The 7500-nt window shown below is 43.3% G+C and overlaps 1 protein-coding gene across 8 annotated transcripts in view; it reads left to right on the forward strand.

Moving 5' to 3' along the window:
• The window catches only part of LOC119578716 (5'-AMP-activated protein kinase subunit gamma-2-like), a 214802-nt gene that overhangs the window by 142918 nt on the left and 64384 nt on the right, over positions 1–7500 (forward strand). The gene's annotated exons all lie outside the window — the stretch shown is intronic.

The following is a 7500-nucleotide window of genomic DNA, read 5'->3' on the forward strand; positions in this document are numbered from 1 at the left end:
TTTTTTACGTTTCCTTCTCACTTCCTTTCTTACCTCTGTGTTTATTTATTTATTCATTTATTTGTTTATTTATTTACTTCCTTTCTTCCTTTATATTTCTCTGCTTTTCTCATTTTAGAATTTCATAATGTATGCGATCAGAGACGTGGCTTTTTTCGATGAATAACTTTAATTGGTCAATAAATCAGTAATGAGGTTAATGAAGAGGAGGACCTATGATATTTCATTTTTTATTTTTATTTTTTTTATTTTTCGAAAATTAAAACCCATTAGGATTTTTCTTTGGATTTAATACGATTACAGATACACTTTTGTAACAGGAAACCTTCCGTTATACGTGTGGCTTCGGTGTGTATTATGCGGTGAATCCTTATAGGTGTTAGCGTTTGATTCAGAGAAGCCTAAATGCTTTGTTTGGGATCCTTGGGAGACACTTCTTGAAAGTGAAAGCGATTATACTGTTTTTTTGTTTTTTTTTTTAACATCTGTGTCTGTTTGTCTGTTGTGTGTGTCTCTGCCTCTTTCTCTCTCTCTCTCTCTCTCTCTCTCTCTCTCTCTCTCTCTCTCTCTCTCTCTCTCTCTCTCTCTCTCTCTCTCTCTCTCTCTCTCTCTCTCGTACATTACCATTTACGTCGCTTTGCTCCTTATCCTCATACTAGTCTATAAACGTGAAAAATAATGGCATCCATATGCTGGCTCGGTGCCACGCGAAAAGGCGCATTGCATCCCCGTAGGCTTTATTCGGCCGTTTCAGACGGGTATTTTCTCTTTCTTTCTTTCTTTCTTTCTTTCTTTCTTTTTCTTTTTCTTGTATTAATTTTATGTCGTGATTTATTCCAGTCCCTCTCTTTCTCTTCTTTTGTCTCCCTCTTGTTGATCCACGTTCTCTGTGTTTCGTCTCTTTTTCCCCTAGCCTTACCCTTCTCCCTCGCCCTCTCCCTCTCCCTCTCCCTCGCCCTTTGTAATAGCTCCCCGCCTTCTCATAAACAGGATATATGTGAGGTTTGTGCTAGACTTGCGTTGAGCCAAAATGATCGTGTCGGTCCCGTAGATTTTATTAGGGTCGCTGTCGTGGGCTGAATTCAAGGTAATCCCGATAGAAGACCATATGAAAATTTCTCAGAATTCTCTTTGTGTGGAAGGGTTATGCTGACTGAGTTTGATTAGTCAGCTGCGACGGACGAGTTGATAATCAATCGAGGCAGATGACGAGGTGGAAACAGATGAACGAAATGTCGTAAAAGAAGAAAAGAAGAAAAAAAAAAATAACCGCGTGGAGATACTAGAGGCGAAGAGTGGGCGCCAGTTGGCATTTGTCACCGGATGTTTCCTTTGCTAGTTTTGCTGATTCGAGGCGTTTGTAGGTCATCCTTTTGGCGGGGGACGAGAGGGATTTGGGGAGGGGGAGGAGTGGGGGTGAGAAACAAGCAAAGCAAGGAGGCAAGCAAGCGGGCGGGCGGGCGGGCGGGTTGTCGTAGGCTTGCCTGGGTTCCCGCGGGTTTGTTTTTTTCTGGTATAACTTCATTACACTTCTTTCGTCATCGTTCTTTTTTTCGTTTTCGTTTTTTCGGGCACTGCGTTTTGCTTTTCGTTTGTTAATTATATATTTTCTCTACGTGTGGGTTCTTCATAGGTGCCCTTCAGTAGCAACACCTGTAGCTTGGTATATTGAGCAGCATTCATAATGATGAAAGGGTGTGTGCACACCTGTTGGAACATCTGTGTTTATGGACAGACAAACAAGTAAACACAGGAGAGCGAGAAACAGGCAGACAAGCAGACCGAAAGGCGGCCAAAACGAAGGAATAGTAAAGGCAAAGACAAAAAAAGCAGTCGAAAAATAAGAACGAGAGCTAAAGAGAAAGAAAAAACAGAAAGCTATGATAACAAAGGATATGAAGAGAATGCGTGTGTCAGGATCTGCAAGGAAATGGTTCCAGAGGTTCCTTTAGGAGCTGCTTGTCTGCGACTGGGAGGCGTCGGCCGCTTGCAGAGGTCAGGGAAGGTCATGCCCGCTCCCCCTCCCCCCAAGACGCTTTCCGATTTAGGGGTCAAAGGTCAAGATGGGTAGCGGGGAGGGAGAGAGAAGAGTGGGAAGAGGGTTTGGGATAGGGGAGGATAGGAGAAGGAAAAAATGGGAGAGGGCAAGGGGATTAGGAGTGAGAGGAGAGGAGAGGAAATGAGGAAGGAAGCGAATGAAGGAAGCGGGTGATGACCAGGGGCAGGGCATGAAGGAGGAAAGGGAAGAGGGGATGGGGAGGGGGGAAGGGGTGAAGGGATAGGGGAATTTGAGGGGGGTGGGGGTGAATTCGAGGGAGTAGGGGAGGGAGGACAAGGGGACCCCCTTCTCAAAGCCCTACTCTCGTGCCTGTCTCCGCCACATGTCCTCCCCGACACCTGTCACGTAAATAAACTCCGGTTATTGTGAGCTTTCTCGGAATGACGAACTGATGGAGGTGGAAATATGCAAGTGCTGTTGACAGGGCCTTATCGCGTCCTGTGTTTGGATTCGGGCTTAATGTTCGCTTCTCTCTGCCGCCTTCTCTCTCTCTTTCTCTGCCTCCTTCTCAGTCTCTCTCTCTGCCTCCTTCTCTCTCTCTCTCTCTCTCTCTCTCTCGCTCTCTCTCTCCTCTCTCTCTCTCTCTCTCTCTCTCTCTCTCTCCTCCTCTCTCTCTCTCCTCTCTCCCTCTCTCTCTCTCGTCCTCTCTCTCTCTCTCTCTCTCTCTCCTCTCTCTCTCTCTCTCTCTCTCTCTCTCTCTCTCTCTCTCTCTTTCTCCCTTTACATTTTTTATGACGTTGAACCTGGTTTCTAGATAAGATAATACTTTTTTTTAACAGACAAAAAAGATAACGTCAGCATTATCCTAAAGTGTGTGTGATGGGTAAGGGTGCAAGTGTGTGGGATGTAATATTTTTTTCCATGTGCATGTTTTGTGTGTACGTGTGGCTGTGCAGTAACGATGTGTGCGTGTTTGTGTGCATATATGTGTGGGGGGGGGCGCGTTCAATAGTGATATGTGCGTGCGAGTGTGACCGGACTGCGCGTTAGTGATACCATACCCATGCAAGATTCATGGCAGGAAGGAGCCTCATTCTGTATTCATGAATTAACGCCGTGGTTTGAGGATGTCGGCGCAAGATAGCAATAATTCCCGGCTCTCATCTGTTCGCTAGATGAGGTGGACCTTCCTGGGCAAGATCTGGATGTGATTGCTTCATTATTCGACGAGATTTCGATGTGAAAAGGTGCTTTGAAGATTTGAAAAGGGGGGAGGTTTTCAGCACGTCATCGTTTTATATTTTTTTAAACTCAAAGAAAACGGGAATCTCAGTCCGCGGACAAGGGTAGAGTTATGTAAATTTTCATCCTTTTTAATCTCGCCTGGCTCTTGGGTCCGTCTTCGTAGTTAATATTTCTCATATGGTAGTGTCTTCCGCTTCGAGAATATTGAATGCTGTTATATGCGAAGTAAAAATCCTTGACTTTGTTTTCCAATGGCACATGAGGTTATGCGTTTTATTTATTTTCTCTCTCGCTTTGCTGTTTTAAATGATGATTAAAGAGTATTTCGCGGATAGCTTATGCATGTGTAGTTCCGGGCCTTAAAAAGTGCGGAAAATCGTTATTCATTAAAGAACCAAAGTATGAACTGAAAACATTCGGCCGTCGATGGGGAACGAAAGGACTAAACTTATAAATAAACAAAGCCTGACGTTGGACCCGCATAACTCTTTCGAATAATGCTGACAGAGAGAGAGAGAGAGAGAGAGAGAGAGAGAGAGAGAAGAGAGAGAGAGAGAGAGAGAGGAGAGAGAGAGAGAGAGAGGGAGGGAGGGAGAGAGAGAGAGAGAGAGAGAGAGAGAGAGAGAGGGAGGGAGAGAGAGAGAGAGAGAGAGAGAGAGAGAGAAAGAAAGAAAGAAAGAAAGAAAGAAAGAAGAGAGAGAGAGAGAGAGAGAGAAGAAGGCTCGTGGAGGAAGTAGATTTGCTATGTTGAGTGATTTCAGTCAGTCTTTCTCAGCCAGTCAACAGGCTTCGGGCGGGGGAGGGGGGGACTTGAGGTGTATTTAGAACTGTTGCAAGTTGCAAGTAGTAGATCTGTGTGTGTATGTGTGTGTGTGTGTGTGTGTGTGTGGTGTGTGTGTGTGTGTGTGTGTGTGTGTGTGTGTGTGTGTGTGTGTGTGTGTGTGTGTGTGTGATTTTCTTGTGAATAAACTGCTTGAAATCATTTCACAGAAGGCGAGTGTGTGAAGAGGAGGTTGCTTGTAGATTTTAGTTAGTGTGCGTTTTACTTGGGCAAACAAATTTATCAACGTGCACCTTCAGTCCGCACTGAGTGATTATTTTTTATCTCTCTCTTTCTCCTCCTCACCCTCCTCCTCCTCCCCCTCCACCTCCCCCTCTTCCTCTTCCTTCTCCTTCCCCTTTCCCTCCTCCTCCTCCTCCTCCTCCTCCTCCTCCCCTCCTCCTTCCTCCTCCTCCTCCTCCTCCTCCTCCTCCTCCTCCAACCCCTCTCCCCCTCCCATTTCCCCTCCCATTTCCCCTCCCTCTCCCCTCCTAATTTCCTAAACCCAGACGCTCTCCCTATTTCTTTACCTTAACCGCGCTTTATTAAAGGAATTGCCTGGTATTCGGGAAGCCAAAGAGCCTGCTTTAGCGAATAAGGGTTAGATGCATTTCTGATAACTTTCGTCCTTGAGGAATTTCCCTTAAGCTTCCCAAGTTTATCCTGATGGGGATAATGCCTGGTAAAGTTACCCTTCAGAATCGTTTTTTTTTTTTTTTTTTTTTTTTTTTTTTTTTTTTTTTTTTTTTTTTTTGTGTGTGTGTGTGTGTGTGTGTGTGTGTGTGTGTGTGTGTGTGTGTGTGTGTGTGGTGTGTGTGTGTGTGTGTGTGTGTGTTTGTGTGTGTGGTTATGTTTGAAAGATCGTTATTTTATTGTTATGTGTTTTTTTTATTGTGAAATGTGTTTGTATTGCGTGTATGTGTTTTACGTAACTTGAGGCCGTTTTGTATTAATATGGAATTTGTAGGTCTGGGAAGAGTCCGAAAAAAAAAATATAGGATATATGAAAAGAACAACTTAAGACTTTTCTAAGAGGTTTAAGTTTAGATGTTCATAGCAGTTTATTTCAACTTTTAGGCTTTTATAACATAAAGTAAGCCCGTTAGAGTGTGTTTCTTGCCTCACCAACTCCGCACCTGCCGAGAATTACCGTTGCTAAGTCCTCATCTTTTGGATTGTGTTTTGGAATTTTTAAAATTATATTAATAATGTAGTTGATGTATTCTTGTGGATATTTTTCTTTTCTTTTCTTTTCTTTCTTTTTTTCTTTAATATTCGACGTTTGAGGTCTCATATTGGCAAGAATAACGAAGTAATAGTGTGAAGAGTTTGATCGAAAGCAGAATTTAATGGATCTTTGTGGTTCAGGTTGACTATGATAATAATTTATTTTAAAAAAAAGTATGAATGAGAATGACTATCTTTACAATACAAGAGATATTCATTCTCATTCATACCTTTTATACATTCGTCAACATGAATACGGTTCATGGCATAATTATTGGAATAATGGCAGGGCTTAAAAGTTCATTCATAATATCCGAGCATAAAATACTTTAGCTGGCCATGAGCTTCATTAAAAGGAAACGCTGGAAGAGATGTGGGTTTTTTTTTTTTTTTTTTTTTTTTTTTTGCAAACGTAATATTCTTAAACCATTAGACTTTTTTTTTAACTATTTTTTCTGGGAAGCTCTTTCTACTGACAGTCGAGAGGAGATTCTTGTGCCTTTTTAATAAAAAAAGGGTGAAATTAGGGATTTTGAATTTTATCATTTCTTATGGAAGGTAAATTATTTTCGCGCGTTTTTCGATTTTGTTGAAATTGGCCAGCTTGGGCAAGTGTGACGTTAACGAAGAGGGATATAAGAAATTGCTATTTTCTTTCCCCGTTTCCGTATGTTGTCCTTTCTGTACCAAACCCAAGTTCCCTGTTTCCCTCTGTTTTCCTCTCTGTACCAAAGCTAAGTTCTCTGTTCATCTTTGCTGTCCTCTTTGTCTCAAAGCTAAGTTCCCCGTTTTCCTCTGTTCTCTCCGCATCAAAGCTAAGTCTCTGGATCCACTGGTGACCTCAAAAATGTCGTCCCCAAAATTTTTATGAAAAAGAAAACAGTAGTAGTGTGTCTTGTGTCAGTTTTTAATGAGATCCAGGGTTTGGTAAGGACTGGGGGGAAAAGACTTTGTAATTTCTGCACACGAGAAATAAAAAAAACACAAATCACTAGCTCAGTAATTTCGAAAATCGACCCCCCCCCAAAAAAAAAATGGATGTTAATTATTATTTTTATTATTATTATTATTATTATTATTATTATTATTATTATTATTATCTCCTTCGAATCGCCTTCATTCATCCGCGAGAGGTAGAATGGAAGGGGGGGGGAGGGAGTAGAGAAGGGGAGGAGGAGGCACTTCAGTTATTATTATCGTATTTTATCCATCGCGTTTGCAGAGCAAGCCAGGGTCGACGTTACCCGCAAACAGGTCATGTGTTTGGAGAACGCGGTAATACTTTCATGCAAGTGTTGTGCAAGCTAATATCATTACGCGGCCTGATGCGTGTAATCGGTGTTTCTTACCTTATCACCTGCGGGTGTGTATGCTTTCTCTTTTTTTCGCGTTTAATTGGTGTGTTTGTTGATTTGTGGTTTGTCCGGTTGCTTTGTCTTGTCTTCGCTCTCCTCCTCTTCGATTCGGTTTGATTGTATTCTCTTCTCTTCGCTTCTCTTCTCTTCTCTTCTCTTCTCTTCTCTTCTCTTCTCTTCTCTCCTCTCCTCTCCTCTCCTCTCCTCTCCTCTCCTCTCCTCTCCTCTCCTCTCCTCTCTCTCTCTCTCTCTCTCTCTCCCTCCCTTTCCCCTCCCCTTTCCCCTCCTACTCCCGCTCCTTCCCCTTCCCTCCCTTTTCCCTTTTCTTCTCGCCTTTCTCTCCTCACCTCCTCCTCTTCCTCCTCCTCCATCTTCCCTCCATGTTCCCCTTTCCTCTCCCACTTCTCTTCTTTTCTCTCTCCTGTTTCTCCAGTCCTTTTGCCTCCCTCCCTTCTCTCCCTTTCTCTTCTTTTCTCTCTCCTGTTTCTTTTTCAGTCATTCTCCCTCCCTCCCTCCCTCCCTCCCTTCTCTCCCTTTCTTCTTCCTCCCTGTTCAGTCTCCCCTCCCTCTCTCCCTCCCTCCCCCCTCTCCCTCTGCTATCCCCACTCCCCCTGTCCCCTCACCTCCCTTCCTCGTTATCTGCGTTTAACACATTTGAAATCGTTATAAAGGAAAGATCCATAATGTTGCCACCGTATTGCAGCAGTGTCTCCCGATAGACTGGCAGCATCATTGACCTTGTAACGACCTTGACAAGCGTAGCATGTCTGTTACTTGGTTGTGTCTGCTTGTGTGTAAGTCAGTTTATACGATGTTTTATTGTGGTGACTTGGTACGCTTTACGTAATCTGGCA

The sequence above is a fragment of the Penaeus monodon genome, chromosome 11, assembly GCF_015228065.2.
Source record: "Penaeus monodon isolate SGIC_2016 chromosome 11, NSTDA_Pmon_1, whole genome shotgun sequence".
Lineage (NCBI taxonomy): Eukaryota > Metazoa > Arthropoda > Malacostraca > Decapoda > Penaeidae > Penaeus > Penaeus monodon.